Genomic DNA, 26,620 nt, shown 5'->3' on the forward strand with positions numbered 1-26,620 from the left:
GAGTCCCTTGGACTGCAAGGAGATCCAACCAGTCCATTCTGACGGAGATCAGTCCTGGGTGTTCATTGGAAGGACTGATGCTAAAGCTGAAACTCCAATATTTTGGCCACCTCATGAGAAGAGTTGACTCATTGGAAAAGACTCTGATGCTGGGAGGGATTGGGGGCAAGAGGAGAAGGGGACGACAGAGGATGAGATGGCTGGATGGCATCACTGACTCGATGGACGTGAGTCTGAGTGAACTCCGGGAGTTGGTGATGGACAGGGAGGCCTGGCATGCTGCGATTCATGGGGTCGCAAAGAGTCGGACACGACTGAGTGACTGATCTGATCTGAAGCTAAATAAGGGGCTTCTCAGGTGGCTCAGTGGGTAAAGCATACTCCTATGACACAAGAAAGAGGCGTTCCATCTCTGGGTTGGGAAGATCCTCTGGAGGAGGGCATGGCAACCCACTCCAGTATTCTTGCCTGGAGAATCCCATGGGCCTAGAAGTCTGGCTGGCTGCAGTCCATGGGGTCACAGAGAGTCTGACATGGCTGAAGCAACTTAGCATGCATGCATGCAAGCTAAATAAAAGTATTATGAAGAGGGAATTGCCTGGTGGCTTAGTGGCAAAGAATCAGCCCGCCAATGCAGGAGACAATGCAGTTCAATCCCTGGTCCAGGAAGATCCCACATACTGTGGAGCAATGAAGCCCTGTGGGCCACAACTACTGAGCCTGTGCTCCGGAGCCCATGAGGCACAACTACTGAAGCCTGTGTCCCCTAGAGCCTGTGCTCTGCAACTAAGAGAAGCCACCACAATGGGAAGACCGTGCACCAACTAGAGAAAAGCCCGCACAACCCACACTCATATATATATATATATATATATATATATATATATATATGACTGGAAGATAAGAGTGGGGCCAGGAATACATGGAGCCTTGTTTCCAGGAAGTATGGTAAACAAAGAGATCTGTGTGAACAATTAAGTGGTGGGTGGGTATTAAGGTTGAAGAAACATTCTTTGAAGGATGGGGGACTTGAGCTTGTCCAGAAGGGAAAGTGAGGGAGAGGGAGAAACTTTGGAATAAGAGGGACAGGAGAATAATCATCCCTTCCATTTGTAGAGAATTTTATAATTTTATTCAGTGCTTTGCATTTTAGAAACTCATATGGTACAGATAGAAACGGCATCGCAATCTACTTGACTCTCAGAAAGATCAAGGGACTTTAGTCAAGAGGAGAGAACAAGGGTTTGAGCTCAGGACACCTGAAAGTACTTTGACTTCTGTTTTTTTCTGCTTTTATTCTTGACTAGAAAGCAAATAATGAGGGGGAAATTATTTTAGAAGTACTAGTGAGTAACCAGGAAATTTTTTGTGGAGAAACACATTCATTACCTAATTTAACCACTGAGGTATGAGGTGGATCATTATCAGCGTTCTTCTCATTACATTGATGAGCATACTGAGGGTCAGACCAAGTGGCTTCCATAAGGCTACATAGCTAAAAAGTAGTCCAGAAGACCCTCAAACCCTTCTCTCCCGACTCCTTTTCCAGTGCTCTCTGTGCTGAGCCTTCTCATTGACAATACAATTTCCTCTTGCACTTGTGGATAAGAAAGCCTGCGTGAGATCAGCAGTGCTTCTCCCCATATTTCTGATTCTTCTGTCCTTGGGACACTGGAATAGTGTTCATCTTCATCCCCTTGAATAGCCATGACCATGTGACTTGTTTTAAACAGCGTGATGTGAATGAGTGTGTAGTTCTCTCTACATTGGCAACCTTGCAAAAGAGAGAATGGTAAGATGGAAGCTGCCTGAATGTGGCTAGACCTGTCTAGAGAATGTTCTAAAATTCTAGAATTGTCTAGAGAATTGCTTGAACCCAGAGCCAACACAGAGTGACTGAGAAATAAACTTAAGTGCCTGATATTTGGGGATTGTTTACAGCTGCATAGGGCTTCCCAGATGGTCCTAGTGATAAAGAACCTGCCTGCCAATGCAGGAGATGTAAAAAATGCGGGTTCAGTCCCTAGGTTGGGAAGATCCCCTGGAGGTGGGCATGGCGACCTACTCCAGTATTCTTGCCTAGAGAATCCCATGGACAGAGGAGCCTGGTGGGCTGCAGTCCATGGGGTCACCAATAGGCAAACTGAAGCGACTCGCTACTACTATCACCACCACAGCAGCATGATCTCGTCTACACAGATGAAGACCAACAAAATCTTCCCCATAGAGAAAGAATGCCCTGGTGTCTCATAGATAACCGTATCCCAAAGAGGCAAGCATCTTCCCAGGATAACTAGGAAATTAAATATCTCCCTCGTAGTTAAAATGCCATCAGAACTTTTATAAAAGAGGCTATATTGGATGGTGAGTTTTTATTAGGAGGTTCAGTTGTGGGCTTGAGGAGAAAATGTTTTTACAGATGTTCAGGGTGTGTTATGAGGAAATGGCCTTTTACAGGCGGTTTGGATTGATGGGTTCTCTAGGGATGTTCTCTGACTACATGCACAGAGGAAGTAGGGAGGGGTCTGCAGAGGCCTAGAAGGACACAATGGAGTTTGAAGAAGACCATGAAAGGGCGGCAGCTGAGTCCATGAGATAGAGCAAGATTTGGAGTCACATAGATTTGGGTTTGATTCTCGGCTCTGCTGCTCATTACTCAGATTTCTTACTCTGTCAGAATGGTGTTCTACAAGATGAGACGAATGATACCTCCGTCTTAGAGTTATAATGAAACTTGATATTGTCATAATTGTTATCATTACTTTTGTTGTTATTCTTGTTGTTACCTTACAATGGGGACCCAATGGTTCAGAAGTTTACTTTTTCTTCCTAAGCTTCACAGGCTCTGGGCAAAGGGTGGAGTTGGGAGAGAGGATTATACTTCCCATCAATTTTTTAAAATTCTTATTTTATGTTTTTTTAAGCTGTGCTGCGTCTTTGTTGCTACACTGGCTTTCCTCTGGTTGCTGCGATGGAGGGCTACTCTTCCCTTGCAGAGCTTGGGCTTCTCATTGCAGTGGCTTCTCTTGTTGGAGAGCACAGGCTCTAGGGAGGCAGACTTCATTAGTTGTGGCCCATGGGCTCTGGAGCACAGGCTCAGTGGTTGCTCCACATGGACTTTGCTGCTCTGCAGCATGTGGGATCTTCCTGGACCAGGGGTCAAATCCATGTAACTTGCATTGGCAGGTGGATTCCTCACCACTGGGCCAGCAGGGAAGTCCTCCTATTTTTATTTCTTCCTTTGTGACAACACTTTGGGGTGGTGCGATCCTGGGAACCAGAGGAACCAGAGATTAAATTGTCAACATACATTTGATCATCAAAAAAGCACATGCTAGTGAAGTGATGCCTAAAATTCTACAAGCCAGGCTTCAGCAATACCTGAACAGAAGTGAACTGTGAACTTCCAGATGTGAAAGTTGGTTTTAGAAAAGGCAGAGGAACCAGAGATCAAATTGCCAACATCCGCTGGATCATCAAAAAGGCAAGAGAGTTCCAGAAAAACATCTATTTCTGCTTTATTGACTATGCCAAAGCCTTTGACTGTGTGGATCACAGTCAAAGGAAACTGGAAAATTCTGAAAGAGATGGGAATACCAGACCACCTGACCTGCCTCTTGAGAAACCTGTATGCAGGCCAGGAAGCAGCAGTTAGAACTGGACATGGAACAACAGACTGGTTCCAAATAGGAAAAGGAGTATGTCAAGGCTATATATTGTCACCCTGCTCATTTAACTTATATGCAGAGTACATCATGAGAAACGCTGGGCTGGAGGAAGCACAAGCTGGAATCAAGACTGCTGGGAGAAATATCAATAACCTCAGATATGCAGATGACACCACCCGTATGGCAAAAAGTGAAGAAGAATTAAAGGGCCTCTTGATGAAAGTGAAAGAGGAGAGTGAAAAAGTGGGCTTAAACCTCAACATTCATAAAACTAAGATCATGGCATCTGGTCCCATCACTTCATGGGAAATAGATGGGGAAACAGTGTCAGACTTTATTTTTGGGGGCTCCAAAATCACTGCAGATGGTGATTGCAGCCATGAAATTAAAAGATGCTTACTCCTTGGAAGAAAAGTTATGACCAACCTAGATAGCATATTAAAAAGTAATATGACAAAGTAATACTTCGTCAACAAAGGTCCATCTAGTCAAGGCTATGGTTCTTCCAATAGTCATGTATGGATGTGAGAATTGGACTATAAAGAAAGCTGAGCGCCAAAGAATTGATGCTTTTGAACTGTGGTGTTGGAGAAGACTCTCGAGAGTCCCTTGGACTGCAAAGAGATCCAACCAGTCCATCCTAAAGGAGATCAGTCCTGGGTGTTCATTGAAAGGACTGATGTTGAAGCTGAAACTCCAGTACTTTGGCCACCTGATGCAAAGAACTGACTCATTTGAAAAGACCCTGATGCTGGGAAAGATTGAGGGCAGGAGGAGAAGGGGATGACAGAGGATAAGATAGTTGGATGGCATCACCAACTCAATGGACATGGGTTTGGGTGGATTCCAGGAGTTGGCGATGGACAGGGAGGCCTGGCATGCTGCAGTCCATGGGGTCACAGAGTCGGACACAACTGAGCGACTGAACTGAACTGAACTGACCTTGGGAGGTGCTTTTGGGGGCTGGAGATGCCTTCTATTTAGAAGTTGCATTTAAGTTTTAAAAGCTAGAGGAGCCGGGTGAGGCTGAGGGGAAAGAAGCAGAGTCCTGGTTGCTTAGAACTGGCTCCAGGCTAATGGTTCTAAGTGGGATGACAAAGAGGCCTTTCTACAGACTGACCTTCTGCATTGTCCAGCCTAGTTGGCCAGAGAACCCATCCAGGGTAGAATCCTTGTTAATACTAAATAGGACTGAATGGACTGAAAGTCTTAACTGTCTCTTATCTGTCTCATCTCTAGGGAACCTCAACCAACTGCTAGGTGGAGACATTAGATACAATCAAAGAGATAGGAAGGAAACCCCCAGTGCATTGGTAGGCCAAAATGAAGAGTAGTCAGGTGAGTCCACATCTGATCCCATGGTCATGTCAGTAATTTTTTTTTTCCTGTTTGAAAAGTTACTCAGTTTTGAGAGAGGACATTGGAATCTTTCCTTTCACTCAGATTTCCCAAACTTTATTTACCGACACAAATTTTCATGGTTGTGTGTATGTGTGTGTGATAACTATGCAATAGCTACCCAATTATTTACTTAATTCCTTACAGTTGACTTATTTTTTTTAAACACCCACTTTCATTTGATGCTGAATATCCATGGAATCACAGCTTTTGCAGGTTTTCTTTTCTAGCAGGTTTTCTTTTGTAGCATGTATGACAATAAATATGTGACTCAAATTTTTTCAAGAGTATTGGCTCAGGGTCTACCTGCAGTCATCTGGCAGACCCCTAGGAGTGCACAGGCCACGTTTTGGGGTTCCCACTCTGGAAGCCAAGGAAAGCCAGGTGGGGGGTCTTGCCTGTGGGGTTGGTGGGGAGCACCACCCAGAAGGGGGGCTCCATCTTGGTTCCTCTGCTGCCATCTGCTCCAAGCAAGCATCCTTTTGTGAAAAGCCCTGGATGGATCAGCCTGGCTGATTGGCTGGACCTGTGCCCAGAGTGCCCAGATGTACACGCGCCTGGAAGATGGGACACAGCTGGGGTTCACTGCCTCCCCTGAGGCCTAGCTTTGCTGGGGAGGCTCGACTGTGCCTCCCCCTCAACTGTGGGGCTTCCTGCAGGGTGGGCAGGCAGCGTGGCACAGACCCCCCTTGTGCTGAGGCTCCCGGGCCGCCTCTGCCTGCCGTGTGCTGCCCCTGGGGACCCTCGGGTGCTTCCATGGCAACAGAACCATGGATTGTGCTTCCAAAAAACGTCTCAATCTCCTGTGTGTGGAGCTGGGCTGGGTGTGTGGAGCACATGCCAGTCACCGAGGAGGGGCAAGAAGAGGAAAGGAAGGGTTTGCAGGGCTCCCCCTCCCCCCCGCCCCACTCCATTTTCCTGAATTCCAGGGACTTCATTGTTCTGGATGCATGTCAGAAGTCGTGGGGACTGGGCTCATCAAGAAGCGGTGTTTGGAAGGCGATCTCATTTGGAAGTTCTCAGGGGCTATGTGCCCTGCCCCCTTCCTATCTTGAGAGTGGAGTTGCCTTATGCTGCCCTTCAGAAGCGTAGCTGGTCAGAGAGAGAGATGAGAAAGAAACATCCAATGGGGAGAAAAATAGAAAGGTAGAGTTGCCACAATAGCTTGGGGATTCTTACCACTCTGAATTTTTACCACTCTGGCTTAGAGGAAGAAAGTGAGCAAAGAAGAAAAGGTATCAAGATATCAAAATCTTGAACCTGGGACTCCTCACATAAGTGTTGCACTGGGATCAAGATACAACATTTTTGTGTGCCCTGTGAACTTATGTTCCATCAGATGCTCCACCCAGTAAAATGGTCGTCCAAAAGAATGTTCTGGAATTGAAGCAATCTAGTCTATGACAGTCCATTCTCCTTCTTGGGAATGGACCGTCTTGCCTCCAGAGAGAAGAGAGTGTTCTTAACCAGCCTCCTCCTTTTCCCTGTAAGGAAGGGAAATGGAGAACTTCTCCCATAGAGTGGTCAGACTTCTTTCTAGTATGTCTCACTTTTTCCCTTTGAGGACAATGACTTTGGGTTTGCCTTGTGTATGTAAAAGTTAGTCATGGTGCATCTGGGTCTCTATGGGTACTAATAAAAGTAACTTCAGTTGACTAGTATGAGATTCCTGGAGTCTTGCTCATGGCTCTCACTCTGCATTTAGAAGAACAGACACACATCTGTGCTCTGTAGTTGGGTAGGTGTCTCAGACTACAGTCCTATGTCACCTCTTGTTGCTTCAGTCATGTCTGACTCTTTGCAACTCTATGGACCATAGCCCATCAGGCTCCTCTGTCCATGGGATTCTCCAGGCAAAAATACTGGAGTGAGTATGCCCTCCTCCAGGGGATCTTCCTGACCCAAGGATTGAACCCCCATCTCTTACATCTCCTGCCTTGGCAGCCAGGTTCTTTACCACTAGCGCTACCTTGGAAACCCTTGTCACCTCTTAAGAGACTGGAATCTGTTACCCTGTGGCAGGAGGCTGAGCTTTTAGCAGTGTGCCAGGCCTTGGGGTGTGCCTTGGGGTGCTTGGCCCAAAGCAAGCAAGCAAATAGTTGTTGAATGGCCAAATATTATTTTCCTTATTATTATATTCTAGGATTAGAATTCCTTTAGGAGTAAAAAGGATTCGGACAACAAGTTTACAGTGCTTAACTTTAGAATTTGGGATTATCACAATATCTTCAAAGAAAAGTCATGAGTGGCCTTTGTACCACCTGTCAGCTCTGGGCCACCCTTTCCCCTCATGACGCAATGATCCCCAGTGCTAAAAGTAAATAAGTAATAAACATAAAAACTAATTTCCTGAGGAAGTTTCCTCTCTGGTAAAGTGAGGATCATCCCAAAATCTGTTCCCACATGATGCTATGAGGACTAGATGGGATGCTATCATGGAGCTCCTAGACCCTGGCGCATAGTACTGCCTCCATCAGTGTTGGTCTTCCCCCTTCCTTTGGGGCAAGGAGCCCAGCTTTGACTTACTGAATCATAAGCAAGTCATTTTTAACCCTTGCTGCTGTGCTGTGCTTAGTTGCTCAGTTGTGTCCAACCCTTTGCGACCCCATGGACTATAGCCTGCCAGGCTCCTCTGTCCATGGGGATTCTCTAGGCAGGAATACTGGAGAGGGTAACTGTTCCCTTCTCCAGGGGATCTTCCCAACCCAGGGATCGAACCCAGGTCTCCCGCATTGCAGGCAGATTCTTTACTGTCTGAGCCACCAGAGAAGCCCTTATTAACCCTTATAAAAGAAAAATATGGTATTCCCTTACTCATTTTACTGCAGTTTTAAGGAAACTCAAAAGACCTGTGTTTGGTTCTACAACCTCTACGCCTTGAATTTCCTGTCTTTTTCAGAGCTGTGGTTCTTTCTACTGTTTTTGCTTCCTCCACGCCCCCCACCTCCCCAATACTGCACGGCATGCATTTACTTCCCAAGTGAACCACATTTCAATTCTGTTTCAAGAGTTTCAGTATCTCTCCGCACGTCTCTGGAGACCCATGGGATGGCTCCCAGCCCTAGACTTCAATGACTGCTGTGAAACATCAACCATCATTCAAGCCTGGATCCGCAGAGCTGCCCGCTTCCAGCACGTCTGTGCTCCCCATTGGCACTGCCTGCCTGGCACTCACCCAATCCGGTCTGACACTTGCTGCTGAGGATGGGGAGGGGACCCAGGCAGACTTCCAGTTCTTTCGTGAGCTGGGTGCTGCCTGTAGCCAGCAACCCTGCAGCACTGTTCTGCAGGCATCAGAGGTCCCCAGCATAGTGGACTGGGGCTCTGAGCCACGGAAGTGTATAAGCAGAGAGCACTGAGGAAAGTAAATTAGCTCCTGGCATTGAGTCCTGCTGATGGAAGTGCTTAATTTTTTTTTTTCACTCCTCAAGTACCACTTACCCCCCTGAGCCTGCTTCCTCACAAACAATGGAGCCGAATGTTCATTTGTTTGCTTGGAGCAGCTTGGGTTTTTCCCCCGTCTCAGTTCCAAAGGCTTGCTCAGCTGTCCTCTTTTCTGAAACCTGCCCCCCTTGGCTTTAGTGTCTTCTGTGTTTAATTGCAAATTATTGATTTGAAGGGAATTAATTTTTAGCTCTTGCCAGATTCAGTCGCTCCTGGGTTGGACTCTCCGGCAGGATACTCTAGGGATCCTGGCTGGGGCAGGGGGAGGACCGCTCAGGGCTCGGCTGGACTGTGCTGGGCTGGAGGCCACATGCCTCTTACAGGCTGATCAGATAGATGCTGGGGCTGATGTTGTCTAGCCCAGTGTTTGCTCTATTTTGCTAGAGAGGAAACTGAGGGCCAGTGAATGCCGCTGATAAGCAGAAGCACCTGGGAGTTTAAAAAATTACTAACGTTTGCATCCTGTCCCCAGAAATTCTGATTTATTTGTGGGGTGCCCTGGACAATGGGACTTTGAGAACCTTCCCAGATGTTTCGCCTGTTTAGCCTATCAATTTCATTAGGGAGCAACGAACTCCCTGAGCCTTCCTAAATTGTGTACAAATATGCATTCATTTGCATAGCTCTACCCTCATACATGGGGCTTCCCTGGTGGCTCAGTTGGAAAGAATCTGCCTGCCAAGCCAGGAAACTTGGGTTTGATCCCTGGGTCTGGAAGATCCCCTGGAGAAGGAAATGGCAACCTATTCTAGTATTCTTGCCTGGAGAATCCCACGGGCAGAGGAACCCAGTGGGCTATAGTCTATAGGTCATAAAGAGTCGGACACATCTGAGCAACTAAGCATATATACCCTGATACACACACACACACGTGTGTGCCTGATTTTCATATTGGTGATCTTAGAACCAAAGGAATCAAATAATTATTACAATAATATAATAATATTTTCCCTGAGCATCTACTCTGCACCTAGCATTTTACATGCATTATCTCACTTAATGTATCACAAAAACCCTGTAAGAAGATGATGCTTTAATGGCTAGGAAAGATCAGCTGATTCTAGTTACCATTCTTCTGTCGGGTTTGGCATAACCATGCCTACTCTATTAATGAAGTGTCTGAGACTTAAAGGTCATTATTCCTGTGTGTCATGTGAGGCCACCACCCACCCAGGTGAGGAGGTGCTGAGTTCCTTTTGTGATTCTCAAGGTGGGGCCTCCTTCTGGGGAGTGGTAGCAGCAGGAGCCGAAACATCAAGGACCAGAAGCAGCAGCTGTGGAAACAGAGAGCAGGAAAGTGTTAGGCAAGTTGTGCGCCGATTTCATTGAGCTGATTCATGGGTATGGATGTCACAGTTGTGCAAAAATGAACCTTTTTTTCTGTCATCATTTGGGCATCGTGTGTGCACATGTGTGTGTGGATACTGGTGTGCCTTGCTTCTGTGATGTGTCACATCCCCCCCACCCCCGACACACACACACACATACACACACAGGTCCCTGCAGAGGTCTCTGCATCATCTTTCTCTCACCTGTGAGGTTCTACAAGTCCCCCCAGCCTCTCAGAAGCAATTTGAGGAAGCATTTCCTGTGTATTGGATTCCATTATGAGCACTTTACTAATATGAACTTACTTAGTTCTCATAAAATCCTAAAAGGCAGGTATTATTATCATCCCCATTTTACTGATGAAGACTCTGAGACAAAGAGGGGTTAAGGTACTTGCTCAAACTCACACGGTAGGAGCCATGATTCAAAGTGTCACTTTGGCTCTGAAACTCACACTCTTATTGATATCATTAATTTGAGATCCTGAGTGTCCAGGAGTACAACTGTGCTGGTGAAGGGATTTGATTAATTGATTTCTTAATACTTTTCTTTTTAAAAAAATTTTGTTGGAGTATAGTTGCTTTCCAATATTGTGTTAGTTTCTGCTGTATAGCAAAGTGAATTAGTTATACATCAGATCAGATCAGATCAGTTGCTCAGTCGTGTCCAACTCTTTGCGACCCCATGAATCGCAGCACGCCAGGCCTCCCTGTCCATCACCAACTCCCGGAGTTTACTCAGACTCATGTCCGTCGAGTCAGTGATGCCATCCAGCCATCTCATCCTCTTTCGTCCCGTTCTCCTCCTGCCCCCAATCCCTCCCAGCATCAGAGTCTTTTCCAATGAGTCAACTCTTCGCATGAGGTGGCCAAAGTACTGGAGTTTCAGCTTTAGCATCATTCCTTCCAAAGAAATCCCAGGGCTGATCTCCTTCAGAATGGACTGGTTGGATCTCCTTGCAGTCCAAGGGACTCCATCTTTTTTGGATTTCCTTCCCATTTAGATCACCACAGAGCACTGAGTAGAGTTCCTTGTGCTATACAGTAGTTCTCACTAGTTACCTATTTTATACAGGTATCAATAGTTATCTATTAGTTCTCATCAGTTACCTGTTTTATACGTAGTGTCAATAGTGTTTCTGTGTCAGTCCCAATCTCCCAAATCATCTCATCCCTCCCTTTCCCCCATGGTGTCCACAGTTGTTCTCTAGATGATTCCTTAACACTTTTCAACCCCAACTATATCTCCTCCCATCATACTGACCAATAGCATTGTAAAGAAATCTTCCACTATCCGTGGTCTGTACTTCCTCCTTTCTTGGCCACCACTGGGGCCATGGATCTGTTCAGATCTGAGACACGTGGCTGATTTCTCCTTATTACATCTTTTATGAGCATACTGTATTCCCCTTTGTAGATATTAAATGCTTGACATATCATAGCTGCTCAGCTGGTTGTAAGAGACCTGAGTAACACTGAGGAATAGTAGCCCAAAGACTTGGAGAAGGCAATGGCAACCCACTCCAGTACTCTTGCCTGGGAAATCCCATGGATGGAGGAGCCTGGTAGGCTGCAGTCCATGGGGTCTCGAAGAGTCGGAGACGACTGAGCGACTTCACTTTCATTTTCACTTTCCTGCATTGAAGAAGGCAATGGCAACCCACTCCAGTGTTCCTGCCTGGAGAATCCCAGGGACCAGGGAGCCTGGTGGGCTGCCATCTATGGGGTCGCACAGAGTCGGACACAACTGAAGCGACGCAGCAGCAGCCCAAAGACTTCCCAGGTGGCCCTAGTTGTAAAGAACCTACCTGCCCAATCCAGGAGCTGCAGGAGACCATGGTTTGATCCCTGGGTTAAGAAGATCCCCTGGAGGAGTACATGGCAACCCAGTCCAGTATTCTTGCCTGGAGAATCCCATAGACAGAGAAGCCTGGTGGGCTACAGTCCATAGGGTTGAAAAGAGTTGGGCATGACTGAACGACTTGGCATGCACACACAGCCCAAAGACTAAGTTTTCTTGATGAAAGCAATGGGAGAAGGAGGACAAGTAGAAGGGAGGTGACAGGCTGCATGGAGGACAATTCCAGGGTCAAGTTCAGCGTTTTCCTTGCACTTGATTCATATTAACCTTCTGATCTGTAGTGCTTTGGAAGAAGTTTACTAGAAGAGTGTATTTAGAATTCTTCCATCATCACAACGGCTAGAGCTCTCTAAGCCAAGCTGCCACCGTGCACTCTGCCCCTTCTCTTTCAGTTTCCCAAAGCTGTAGAAGGAGCTCTGGACCCACCGCGTCCTGAGCCACAGAATGATTCATTTTACACGGGCTCTGTCTCCACAGCCCCTCCCTGCCACAATTAACACCTCAGGGAGGGAATCTAAAATCAAGTGCTCCTTTTTCAATTACCACTTAGAAAACTGTGTAATAAAACACCACGGCAAGACTGCTTGCTCTTTTGGAAAGTCTAATTAATTCATTTGCGGAGGTTGCGTCTTGCCTGGCACTGTGTCACTGGCTCATTTAGAAAGGTGCTAAGGCTTGGAATCTGTGGGTTACCACTTGAACAAATCCATTTTCATGTCCCGATTTTGGAGGCTGACAGAAGAGCAGTGGAGGCTGAGATAGCCTGGGGGTCAACACAAGTATCCTGTGATCCAACGAGAGAGGCTGCTTTTGGCTTGTCAAAGAATCCACCATCGGCCTCACTCTCTATCCTGGGAGGCAGGAGGCCTGGGTCTCAGCCTAGCTTGGCCACTGAATGGTCCTGTGACCTTTAGCAGTTACCACTCTTCCTTTTTCTTTAAAAAAATTAATTCATAATTGACGTATTATATTAGTTTCAGAAATATGACATAAAGTCTCAATAGTTGTATATATTGTGAAATGAACACCAACAGTAAGTCTAGGGGTCTTCACTGGCAGTCCAGTAGTTGGGACTCTGCCTTCCAATGCCGGGGACATGGGTTCAATCCTTGACTGGGGAGCTAAGATCCCACATGCCTTGCAGCCAAAAAAACCAAAAACATAAAACAAAAGCAATAGTGTAACAAATTCAATAGAGTCTTTAAAAATGGTCCACATTAAAAAAAAAAAAAAAAAACAACTTAAAAAACCCCAGTAAATCTAGTTGACATCCATCACTACACATAGTTAAAACTTTTTTTCTTGTAATGAGAAATTTTTGTTTTTGAGAACTTTTAAGATCTACTCACTTAGCAACTTTTTAAAAAAGTTTTTGTTGGAGTATAATTGATTTACAATGGTTCTTTGTTGTTGTTGTTTAGTTGATAAGTTCTGTCCAACACTTTGCGACCCTGTGGACTCTAGCCTGCCAGGCTCCTCTGTCCATGGGATTCTCCAGACAAGAATACTGGAGTAGGTTGCCATGACCTCCTCTAGGGGATCTTCCCGACCCAGGGATTGAACCTGGGTCTCTTATGTCTCCTGCATTGCCGGGCGTGTTCTTTACCACTAGCATCACCTGGGAAGCCTTTTCAAGGATTAAATGTGTATTATCAGCCACCACGCTTATCCTTTGGTTTTTTGAGCCTTCAACTTCTTGAATCATTCCCTCTAAACTCTAATATTATAAGTTAGACCTACCTCCAGCTATCACTTTGCTCACTGAATGTGCCTTTAGCTGATTAACCTAAAACCAACAGGAATCATTGCATTTCATTTATAATGTGCCTCCTTCACAGATTTTTGGTGAAATAATTTGTAGGGGGGACAAAAATGAAAAGAAGTCAGTTGGTTCATGAAATTTGGCATCTCCTTGCTTCCCCAAATAGTTTGTGTATATTCAGAGAATTCTAGCCTACAAGGTGTTATCTAGATGGGTTTTCTCTGGGGCTTTGATTTCTCTAACCTGGTCCTCATATTGCAATAAGAAACTAACCTGTGTATTGTTTAATTCCCTGTAATATCTTCTCATTAAAAAATTTCCCACATTGCCAATCAAGCTCTTCTAAGTATTTTTTATTCCTGATAAAGGGCACAGGATATTATAGCCATGTTCTGAGACTCACTGATCCTCCAGGAGATCTTTCCAACTCAGGGATCAAACCCACATCTCTTGCGTCTCCTGTGTTGGCAGGTGATTCTTTACCACTAGCACCACCTGGGAAGCCCTGTGTTTTCTAAGGGAAAAAACCCCATATCCTTAGTCTGAGTTGAGCTGCACTGGGGTGGATAAAAAGTTCACATTGTTTGATGGATGCAGAGTTTCAGTTTGAAGTGATGAGAAAGTTCTGGAGATGGATGAAAGTGATGGTTGTACAGCAGTGTGAATGTACTTAATGCCACTGAACTGTACACTTAAAAACAGTTAAAGTGGTAAATCTTATGTGGTGTGTATTTTACTGCAATAAAAAGTGCACATAAGTTTGGGAGTGTTACTCAAGGAAACTGTCAACCTTATTCAGCCTTATCCTGAATTCAATAGTTAGAGAACAATGAACCATCAATTGCTGAGAAAGTCAGATGGGCCAGATATGGATGCAGGACAAGAAGAGACCTCTCGGTTTCCCTGAGATTTGTCACTGTCCAGACATGGACTGTATCCGCCATATGTCTTGCTGGGAGTAGTGACCTCAGCTGGATGCAGTGAGTCTAGAGACTACCCAAGAAAGACCAGGTGGGATGAAGTTCATGCCCATGGATACTTGAGAAGAACAGAGGGAAGCTGTACAGATGAGCTCCTTCCTCTGAATGTCATGTGCACTTAGCCCATCTAGAGCTGGTCCCTAGAGAAGGGAAAGAGCAGACTCTTGAATGGGCTGACAAAATCCTGGCTTCACCAGGGCAATGCCATCCAATAGAAATACAAGGTGAGGCACATAAGGATTTTTACATTTTCTAATAGTCACATTAAATAGAGTAAAAAGAAACAGGTAAATTTTTTTTAGTAATATATTTCTCCAATATATCTAAAATATTTTCATTTCAACATGTCATCAATATTAAAAATGATTCAGATATTTTACATTCTTATTTGTACTGAGTCTAAAATCCAGTGTGTAATTTGTACTTCTGGCACATCTCAATTTGGACCAGCACATTTCAAGAGCTCCTTAGCCACATGTGATTAATGATGGATATATTGGATTGTGAAGGAGTAGAGGTTAAGCCAGAAACAGCCAAACAAACAAAAAAAAAGAAGTCATGAATATGACAAGATTTGCTTGGATGTGGTTACATTATGGTTTTTTTTTTTTTTTTGGCTACGCTGTATGGCATGTGGGATCTTAGTTCCCCAACCAGGGATCAAACCCAGGCCCACGGCAGTGAAAGCTCTGAGTCTTAATCACTGGACTGCCAGGGAATTCCTTCCATTATGTTCTTAATCAATGAAATAGAAATGGAAGTGATGTGTGTTTTGGCTAAGGGGAGAGGCATTTAGTTGCCAGTGGGTACACAGCTGTTCTCTACAGTCATTCATGTGGTGAGTGTGAAAGCATTGACCTCCGTCAGACTGAGTCCCTGACAGTGATTAAATGGCAGAGCCGAGCCACCTAACTACTCACACTGGACAGGTGATAAGAGAAAGCAGTTAAATTGTCCGAGATTCAGGAGATGTTTGTTACTGTAGCATACTTTAGTTTGTCCTGACCAATACCCGTGCTTTTGTACTGTTTTGACTAATTAAAATTCTAAATATAATAAGTATAACCTTGTAGTAAAAGGGCATGTCTTCTGTTTTAAATCTTTACAGCCTTTCTAGTTAAAAGATATAGGAAATATGCCACTTAAGAATACTGTGAACTCATTTACCTAGGTATATTAATGAAGAATTGTATGAAGGGAGATATTACACAAACAGGTAGAATATGTGTAATTGTTAAAGATGGCTCCCAAAGAGAATTTTATCTATCAGAGTTTGTTGGGGGATAAAAAGTTGGCTTAAAGCTCAACGTTCAGAAAATGAAGATCATGGCATCTGGTCCCATCACTTCATGGGAAATAGATGGCGAAACAGTGGAAACAGTGTCAGACTTTATTTTGGGGGGCTCCAAAATCACTGCAGATGGTGACTGCAGACATGAAATTAAAAGACGCTTCCTCCTTGGAAGGAAAGTTATGACCAATCTAGATAGCATATTGAAAAGCAGAGACATTACTTTGCCAACAAAAGTTCATCTAGTCAAGGCTATGGTTTTTCCTGTGGTCATGTATGGATGTGAGAGTTGGACTGTGAAGAAGGCTGAGCACCAAAGAATTGATGCTTTTGAACTGTGGTGTTGGAGAAGACTCTTGAGAGTCCCTTGGAGTGCAAGGAGATCCAACCAGTCCATTCTGAAGGAGATCAGCCCTGGGATTTCTTTGGAAGGAATGATACTAAAGCTGAAACTCCAGTACTTTGGCCACCTCACGCAAAGAGTTGACTCATTGGAAAAGACTCTGATGCTGGGAGGGATTGGAGGCAGGAGGAGAAGGGGATGACAGAGGATGAGATGGCTGGATGGCATCACTGACTCAATGGACGTGAGTCTGGGTGAACTCCAGGAGTTTGTGATGGACAGGGAGGCCTGGCGTGCTGCGATTCATGGGGTCGCAAAGAGTCGGACATGACTGAGCGACTGAACTGAACTGAACTGACAAGCAAACTAAAATTTTAATCCTGGAAGTACAAAAAATTACTTCTATTTCAAACGTTGTGATGTAGAAAAGAAAAAATACCTGGCATTGGTGAATGCTTTTCTCTAAAGAATTTGAAACATTTTCCATTTATTTAGAAACTGATGCTTTCAACACAAGAGATTGTAGCATCATGGACAATCTGAATGTTCCATCCATTCTTAAATAAATGGAAATAATAAAGTCCAGTTTTTACCACCTTTCTCAGCATTTGTACTTGTCAGCACTAGTCATTTATGGAACATATATGAGCTCATGTAAATTTATTTAAACTGCTTTGAAACTATATATAGAATTGTAACATTGTAAAGACAATTGGAATTTTTCATAATGAGTACTAAAAAAATGTAAAAACTCATTCCTAAGCCTTCCTTCCACAGGTCAGAATTTTAAATTGTCTATCTCATTTTCTCTGAAATTCCCTCTGCGTGAGTATGCTTCTTTTAGAACAGAGAATTACCTTTAATTATTTCTTTGTATTCAGATAGATACAAAGAAATTAGTGCATTTCTGAAAACTTTACTTTCTCTATACTGAGTGCCTTTTTGCTTTATTTTTTAAAATTAATTTTTATTGGCATATAGTTGCTTTACAATGTTGTGTTAGTTTCCATTGTACAGCAAAGTGAATCAGCTATACATATACATATATCCCCTCTTCTTTGGGATTTCCTTCCCATTTAGGTTAAACACATGGGAAGATGCTCAACATCACTAATTATTAGAGAAATGCAAATCAAAACTACAATGAGGTACTACCTCACACTCGTCAGAATGGCCATCATTAAAAAAATCTACAAACAATGAATGCTGGAGAGGGTCTGGAGAAAAAGAAACACTCTTGCACTGTTGGTGGGAGGATAAATTGTACAACTACTATGGAAAACAGTATGGAGTTTCCTTAAAAAACTAAAATTTTAACTATCATAATACCCAGAAATCCCACTTCTGGGCATATACCCAGAGAAAACTGTAATTCAAAAAGACACATGCACCCCAATGTTCACTGAGTACCTTTTTTTTCAGTTGACTTTGGAAATAAATTCCATTTTGTTGAGTCTTTTTCAAATACTTTGTTGTTGTTCAGTCACCCAGTTGTGTCCAACTGTTTGCAACCCCGTGGACTACAGCATGCCAGGCCTCCCTGTCCCTCACTGTCTCCAAGAACTTGCCCAAGTTCATGTTCATTGCATCCGGTGATACCAATCAGCCATCTCTTCCTCTGACGCCCTCTTGTGCTTGGGTGCTGTGAGGAAAAAATGGATGTAGAAGGTCTATTCTACCCCTGGTGTATTATCCTGATGCTGGAAAGATTTGAGGGCAGGAGGAGATGGGGGTGACAGAGGATGAGATGGTTAGATAGCATCACCGACTCACTGGACATGAGTTTGAGCAAACTCAGGGAGATAGTGAAGGACAGCAAAGCCTAGCATGCTGCAGTCCATGGGGTCGCAAAGAGTCAGACATGACTGAGCGTGCACACACATACACACACAAACACCACTGTGGGAGTGCCTTTGTAAATAGTAGCTCCTTAGAGAGGTGTGAGGAGAAGGAAATGGCAACCCACTCCGGTGTTCTTGCCTGCAGAATCCCAGGGATGGGGGAGCCTGGTGGGCTGCCGTCTATGGGCTCGCACAGAGTTGGACACGACTGAAGCGACTTAGCAGCAGCAGCAGCAGCAGAGAGGTGTGAAAACATTAGGGAGTTAATGCATTAGGGCCAGGACCACATCTCCTCATTGACTTCGATGAGACAGTGAAGAAAGAGGTAGTTCTAATAGAGGAAATTAACAACATTGAGCTTCAAAGAAACGTTAAGTCGGTGAATGTGATGTTTCAACAAGAGAGTTTTCTTAGGGAAATGAGCTAAACTGACAGAATGCCAGGTATAGCAACTTGATGAGTTGGTCCAGCAGGTTATTAATATGTAGCCAAACCAAGAAAGAAAGCTGAGCACCAAGAAATTGATGCTTTTGAACTGTGGTGTTGGAGAAGACTCTTGAGAATCCCTTGAACTGCAGGAAGATCAAACCTAAAGGAAATCAGTCCTGAATATTCATTAGAAGGACTGATGCTGAAGCTGAAACTCCAGTACTTTGGCCACCTAATGTGAAGAACTGACTCATTGGAAAAGACCCTGATGCTGGGAAAGACTGAAGGCAGGAGGAGAAGGAGATGACAGAGGATCAGATGGTTGGATGGCATCACCAACTGGATGGACATGAGTTTGAGCAAGCTCCAGGGGTTGGTGATGGACAGGGAGGCCTGGCGTGCTGCAGTCCATGGGGTCAAACATGACTGAGTGACTGAACTGAACTGAAACCAAGTCTCACGGTCAAGATCAAGTAATCTATAACACTAACCATAGAGGACAGACATGGATAGAACTACTCAGCTGCTACTATGCTCTCGTTTTCTCCAACACAGAGAAAGTAGAGTGGGGAATATCACAAGAGAAAAATAAAGACAGAGATGAAAACTAGCCAACTTCTTTTACATTTTAGATCTTTTATGTAGAAATAATTTTCAGTGGCTCTCAGAGGAAAAACCAAACCTGGAATCTTGTTCTCTGGATAGAAGGAAGAAAGAAAGGGAAAAAAAGAAGAGTGAATTGATATAGCATATACCAGGAACTGAGCAACTAGCACACACACATACCAGGACTAATACTAGATAGCTTCACATAGATTAGCTAACATTTGCATTTAAATTAGCTTTTGTCTTTTCCATGTTTAAGAAGAAAAAGGACATATATTGTTATGCTTAAAGTAAACCAGCTATAAAGTGACAAAAATGGAATTTGACATGTCTCTGTGACTTCAAGTCAGTATCAGTTCAGTTGCTTAGTCTTGTTGGACTCTTTGCGACCCCATGGACTGCAGCACGCCAGGCCTCCCTGTCCATTGCCAGCTCCCAGAGTTTACTCAAACTTTTGTCCATTGAATCGGTGATGCCATCCAACCATCTCATCCTCTGTTGTCCCCTTCTCCTCCTGCCTTCAATCTTGCCCAGCATCAGGGTCTTTTCCAATAAGTCAGCTCTTCGCATCAGATGGCCAAAGTATTGCAGTTTCAGCTTCAGCATCAGCCCTTCCAATGAATATTCGGGACTGATTTCCTTTAGGATGGACTGGTTGGATCACCTTGCAGTCCAAGGGACTCTCAAGAGTCTTCTCCAACACCACAGTTCAAAAGCATCAATTATTCAGCACTCAGCTTTCTTTATAGTTCAAGTCTCATATCCATACATGACTACTGGAAAAACCATAGCCTTGACTAGACGGGCCTTTGTTGGCAAAGTAATGTCTCTGGTTTTTAATATGCTATCTAGGTTGGTCATAACTTTTCTTCCAAGGAGCAAGCGTCTTTTAATTTGATGGCTGCAGTCACCATCTGCAGTGATTTTGGAGCCCCAAAACAGTCTGCCACTGTTTCCACTGTTTCCCCATCTATTTGCCATGAAGTGATGGGACCAGATGCCATGATCTTTATTTTCTGAATGTTGAGCTTTAAGCCAACTTTTTCACTCTTCTCTTTGACTTTCATCAAGAGGCTCTTTAGTTCTTCGTCACTTTCTGCCATAAGGGTGATATCATCTGCATATCTGAGGTTATTGATATTTCTCCCAGCAATCTTGATTCCAGCTTGTGCTTCATCCAGCCCAGCATTTCTCATGATGTACTCTGCATAGAAGTTAAATAAGCAGGGCTTTGACTGTGACTTCAAAACCTATGTTTATTCTGTCATTGTTGTTTAGTTGCTAAGTTGCGTCTGACTCTGTACAGACCCCATGGACTGTAGCCCACCAGGCTCCTCTGTCCATGGGATTTCCCAGGCAAGAATACTGGAGTGGGTTGCCATTTCCTCCTCCAGGAGATCTTCCAGGACTGGGGAATCAAACCCATGTCTCTTGCATTGGCAAGTGGATTCTTTACTGGAGAGACATCAGGGAAGCCCATGTTTATTCTACTTAATCGTAACATAGAGTTGTGAAACTGAATGTATGGCTGTGGACTAGCATGGGAAGGTTCATAAATGAATGGAATAAAGCTTCATGAATGAGGGAAGTTTTGACCTGAGTCTTCAAATTTTTTGGAATGATTAAGCTAAGCAAAAAAGAAATTCATCACAACTGGTGCTTCAGGAGAACTGTATAGCCTGACATAATTTCATTAGAAATAAAGATAGCTTTAAATTGATGACCTAAGTGTCTATCATCAGAAGTTGTATAAATGAACAATAGAGTGAACTCAAAGAAAGTAGAAAGTAATAATTAAGAGTAGAAATTAATGCAGTAAACATCAATAACAAAGGGTCAAAGATAATCAACAAAGCCAAAAGTTGACCCTTTGATACAAAAACACTAGACAAATCTTTGGAAAAGCTTTTCAAAAGAGTAAGAATACAAATAAATAATGTTACCAATTGCAAAAGAGTACATAACCAAATATATAGTAAAAATACTGTAAACAACTATGTAGTAACATTTTGAAACTTACCAAGACCATATGAAAAGCTTCTATACATCAATAAGACAAGCACAAACAATCTAGCATAAAAATGGGCAAAAGACACGGACAGGCATTTGAGAATAGGAAGCCCATGTAACCAATAAAAACTTGAAGATACGTTTAACACCATTAGTAATCTAGGGAATGTGAATTGAGGTCACAACACCTATTGAATTGGCTAAAAATGACAACACCATGTGCTATAGAGGATATGATTCCATAGGATTTCCTTTGCCTGGCTTGTTGGAGTAAAATGGCAAAACCCCTTTGGAAAACAATTTGTTTATTTCCTGAAGTCGAACATTCACGTATCTTATGACCAATAATTCTACTCTTTGGTACACACCAAAGAGAAACTCCTGCATGTTTACAATAGGAAATATGTATAAGGATGTTCACAGGTGCTTTCCTGGTGGTCTAGTGAATGAGAAGCTGCCTTCCATTGCAGGGGATGCAGGTTCAATCCCTGGTCAGGGAACGAAGATCCAACATGCTGTCGGTCAACTTAACTCACGTGCTGCAACTAGAGAAGCCCGCACCCAGCAAAGGACACCCAGTATAGCCAAAAACCGGGGAGGAAAAGAATGATCACAGGTGAACTAACCGTTCACAATAGCAAAAGCCTAGAGTGATCCAGAACACCCACCAACAGGAGAGTAAGTGAAAAACCTGCAGTATAGTCACCCCATGAACAGCATATTATATATCAGAAAAGCAAACTATTGCACCATCAACAGTATTATGCTTGATTTTAAAAGTCTTCCAAAATTATATTTAACATATTTTCTTAAAGTTAAAAACCAACAGAATTATGCACACGCACAAGAATGTGAATATATGAAAAGGAAATACATGAAGTTAATGAAAAGGAAAGTGAGGGTGTGAATCAACATAGGAACCACAACGGTAGTAATTTCAGGTGTGAGGAGACAGCAGAATGGTAGGTGGAGGAGGACACATGATCATATGTAAGTTATTTTCAAGGTCCTGACTCTAATTCTGAATTGTGGTTTCATGGATATTTATTACAGAATTAACAGAAACAAATAAATGTTGGACCATGCATAGATCAATGATGAAAACTGTTATGAAATAAGATTACAATTGATCCATTTAATCATAATTAGAGCAGAACAAGGAACACTGGAGGTCTCTGGAGCAGCTCAGTCCATAGAACTCTCTGAGAAGTTGGAAATGTTCTGTGTCTATATTGTTTAGTGGCTTCCCAGGTGGCTCAGTGGCAAAGAATTTGCCTGCCAATGCAGTAGACATGGGTTCGATTCCTGGGTTGGGAAGATCCCTGGGAGAAGGAAATGGGGATTTCCACTCCAGTATTCTTACTTGGAAAATTTCATGGACAGAGGAGCCTGGTGGGCTATATAGTCCATGGAGTCACCACGGTAGCCACTAGCCTATGTTGGGTACTTGAAACGTGACTGCATGTTTCAAAATAATGCAGCTGAGAAACTACATTTTCAGTATTAATTTGAATTAATTTATATTTAAATGTGTAAGTAGCCACACAGTATGATTTTCAGTGGTGGGAGAAAATAAGTAAAGTTTGAATGCCAATGAGGAAGTTGGTGTGACTTAACTAAAATGGTTCTTAATAGAAAGTGGCCCAGAATAAGGCTGGCCAAAGACTTAAGTTCCTTTCCTTGTGGAAAACCCAGTTCAACATCTCCAAAGTGTAGATAATGTACTTTTCCTTCCTCTTCTTGTCTTTCTGCTTTGAGGAGTATGAGAAGCCTTCTTTAATACCATAAAACTCAACTGCCTGTTACTGTATTCATTTTTCATGCATTCATTCATTCATCATTTAATTTTTATTTCTCGCTTCCCAAGCCTCTTATTTTGGTAAACAAACAAGTCTCCCGAAGACATAAGTTGGTTATTATTTGAGGAAAGTCTAAGGCTGTGTGTTTAAATGTATTTACCTCCTCCTTGTTAATGGCATCATTCAATCACAGTTTAGTAGCTTCCAAGTGAGAGGATTAGACGTGCCATGGGAATTGCTCACTCAAACCAGGAAACGTGGGGTTTTTAGTTCAAACAGTATCTGAAGGAAGCTGGTAAGCAACAGCTGAGAAGATGAAAGATCAAATCAACGCCTCCCTTTGAAGTAAAGACTACTCAGGCTGTGAGTATAACAATGTTCATTACTGCCAGAACTCCAAGTGGCTGTTCCTGATGCAAGCTTTAGAATGTATCATAAAATCTATAAAAATATCAACAAGATGCTTTCAAGTGACACAAAACAGCTAGAGTGCCCTATTTGCAGGGACACTGCTGTTTAAAGGCAATTTGCTGGATTGCTTTCCATCTGGGACCCACGCAAATGCCTTCCAATCTTTTTCTCCCCCACTCCCCCCATCCTTCTTCACTCCCTCCTCCTATCCCCAGTTAGAAACTAAGATTTTTTTTTTAATGTTTCATTTCTGCTTCCTTTGAGGGCCAGGAGGAGAAAATGAAGCTTTTCTTGGCTTGCGTCTCAACTCCTAAGAGATTTAGAGACAAAAAGATTGCTTTGGGAAAATAATAATGCCAAATGAGCATTAAAATAATAAATGGGTTTTCTGGAAATTAGGTTCTCAGAGGTCATGCAATTAAAAGTTAGGAGGAAAACACACCTCAGGCTTGATTGGAGGAGACAGCCAAGAGCCAGGGCAGGTACTTCCACCACACTTAAAGTTCCATTCAAAGTTTTAAGCATGGAGCTGGTTGATTAATCTATTTGCATACATCCAGGACTTGATAACAAGTCAGAGTGTAGTATAATTTCATAGGCACTGATTATTAATAATAATGAGGAGTGTGATTAGAGCCCTGAATATCGAGAGGTCACAGCAGGGCACATGGCAAACATGAGTCAGCAGCACAACATTATTTGAAAAACAACAAACAAAAGCTCTCAACTGCCTGAGGAGATGCACACGTGCCTGTCCTTTATGAATGTTGATATATTAGACTTTGTCATGGCATAATTAAAATCAAGGAGCTTATTTCTCATGTACTGTCCTCAGAAATGGAGAAAGGAAATGGCCACCCACTCCAGTATTCTTACCTGGGAAATCCCATGGGTGGATAAGCCTGGTCGGCTACAGTCCGTGGGGTCACAAAGAATCGGACACAACTGAGTGACTGAGCATGCATGCATCTCCTTCAGGGAATGAGTCCGGTCAGTTCTCCAAAATGTCTCTCACCTGTTCACTGAATGCCCTAGTCCTCACTGCTGTTAAACTATCTGTGGATGATTATACTTTTCCTGGAATTGGTAGTCTTGCTTCTCTTCCAATCCATTTTGAGCATTTCTTCACAAACACTGGATGTGTCTTTTCAGTATGTTGCCTTTTTTCCATCACAGCTGTCTCAAAATTCTTCAGTGGCCCCAGGATCAGGTTTCATGGATTAGTTTTGTGAATCTGTTGGGATGCTTTCAACTACAGGTAAAAATGCATTTATTTTTTTTTAGCTGCCTTGGGTCTTAGTTGTGGCACATGGAACCACCAGTATGGTGCATGGACTCTCTAGCTGTGGTGCTCAGGTTCAGTAGTTGCCATGCAGAGGCTTAGTTGCCTCGTGGCATGTGGGATCTTAGGCCCACCCCCCTCCTCCTGCCAGGGATCAAACTTGTGCCCTTTGCATTGCAAGGCGGATTATTAATCACTGGACCACCAGGGAAGTCCCTGCACTGGTTTAAATAAGGAAATCTGGAGTTCCGAAGTAGGATCCAGGGGGCTCAGGATATTAAGGATCTAGTTTGTTTCCATCTCTCCAGCGTTGGTTTCATGCTGAGCCTGGTCTCTCTCATGATTTAGGTTGGCTGGTGTGGCATCAGGGGTCACATGTACCCTCAGTAACTCTTAATAGGAGATTTACTCCTTGTGCCTTTTTTTGAGGATTCAGGAAAACTTTTCCAAGAGCATCCAGCAGATCTTTCTTTCATTTCCTTATCACATTAAATTTGCCATGGCTTACAACAGGGGTTTATTTCTTGCTCATTACACATGTCTGATATGGCTTGAGTGCAGTTCTGCGTCTTGTCATCCTCACTCTGGGATCCAGATTGAGGAACAGCCCTCATCTGGGATGTTGCCAGAACCACACCTGGGCTCATTTTTATTCATCAGAATGACCCTCAGGACCAAGCATGACATAGGTGGGGCCAGGGAATCAGTGGCGTCCACAAAGAAGGCAGCGAGTATTGTGAGTGATCATAGATCTACCACACGGGTTCAATCCCTGGGTCGGGAAGATCCCCTGGAGAAGTAAATGGCAACCCACTCCAGTATTCTTGCTTGGGAAATCTCATGTACAAAGGAGCTTGACAGGCTATAGTCCATGGCATCACAAAAGAGTTGGACACAACTTGCCAGGTAAACAACAACTGGAGAAAGGAAGTTTGGGACTTGCCATTATATATACATTTTTTTTTCAAGGCTTTAATCCATTTTGTCTTGATTTTTGTGTATAGTCTAAGACAGTGACTTCATTCTTTTGCATGTAGCTATCCAGTTTTCCCAACACCACTTATTGAAGAGATTATCCTTTCCCCATTGTATATTCTTGGCTCCTTTGTCTTAATTAATTTACATATATAACTCATTTTTTCTTGAGTTTATTCCTAAATGTTTTACATTTCTCTTACTAGTCTGGATAGAATCTCTTCTTTAAAGTAAAAAAAAAATTCTTTTTCTATTAATTAAAAAAGTCATACATATTCATCACAAAAAATACAAAACAGTGCTAAATTTAAAAAAAATAAAACATTCATAATCTCATCACTCAGAGATAATTCCTGAGAGTTACTGTATGTGTTTCTTTCCAGATAATTTCCTCTATGTGCATATTTATACATACTTTTATTCCCTATACAGTGGTTTTACGCTCTGTATAAATTTTTATAATTCTGTTGGTTTTACTTGCAATGTATAACCAGTATTTCTCCATGGGAAAACAATATTCACCTACAACATTCTTAAAAGACTGCATTTTGTTTAATCAACTTACAATTGCTCACATTTCTTCCTTTTACTATTAGAAACAATATTGTTATTAATATTCTTGTAACAAAAATCTTTGTACACATTTTAAAATAATTTCCTTAGGAAAGATTTCCAGAAATTGAATTGCTGATTATGGGGTATGTTTTGCATTTAAGATTTAATATATTCAGATTCAGATTCAGATTAGTTGCTCAGTCGTGTCCGACTCTTTGCGACCCCATGAATCGCAGCACGCCAGGCCTCCCTGTCCATCACCAACTCCCGGAGTTCACTCAGACTCACGTCCATCGAGTCAGTGATGCCATCCAGCCATCTCATCCTCTGTCATCCCCTTCTCCTCCTGCCTCCAATCCCTCCCAGCATCAGAGTCTTTTCCAATGAGTCAACTCTTCGCATCAGGTAGCCAAAGTATTGAGTTTCAGCTTTGGCATCAGTCCTTCCAAAGAAATCCCAGGGCTGATCTCCTTCAGAATGGACTGGTTGATCTCCTTGCACTCCAAGGGACTCTCAAGAGTCTTCTCCAACACCACAGTTCAAAAGCATCAATTCTTCAGTGCTCAGCCTTCTTCACAGTCCAACTCTCACATCCATACATGACCACAGGAAAAACCATAGCCTTGACTAGATGGAC

At 43.2% G+C, this 26,620-nt stretch overlaps 1 long non-coding RNA gene across 1 annotated transcript in view; it reads right to left on the minus strand.

The window, feature by feature from the left end:
• Nucleotides 1-9,467: 9,467 nt before the first annotated feature.
• LOC132346047 (uncharacterized) overlaps nt 9,468-26,620 on the minus strand; it is a 28,979-nt gene continuing 11,826 nt past the window's right edge. The window contains exon 4 of the long non-coding RNA XR_009495766.1: nt 9,468-9,784. This is a non-coding gene — a long non-coding RNA (uncharacterized lncRNA). The remainder of the gene's footprint in view (nt 9,785-26,620) is intronic.

This window comes from Bos taurus, chromosome 8 (assembly GCF_002263795.3).
Source record: "Bos taurus isolate L1 Dominette 01449 registration number 42190680 breed Hereford chromosome 8, ARS-UCD2.0, whole genome shotgun sequence".
NCBI classification, from domain to species: domain Eukaryota; kingdom Metazoa; phylum Chordata; class Mammalia; order Artiodactyla; family Bovidae; genus Bos; species Bos taurus.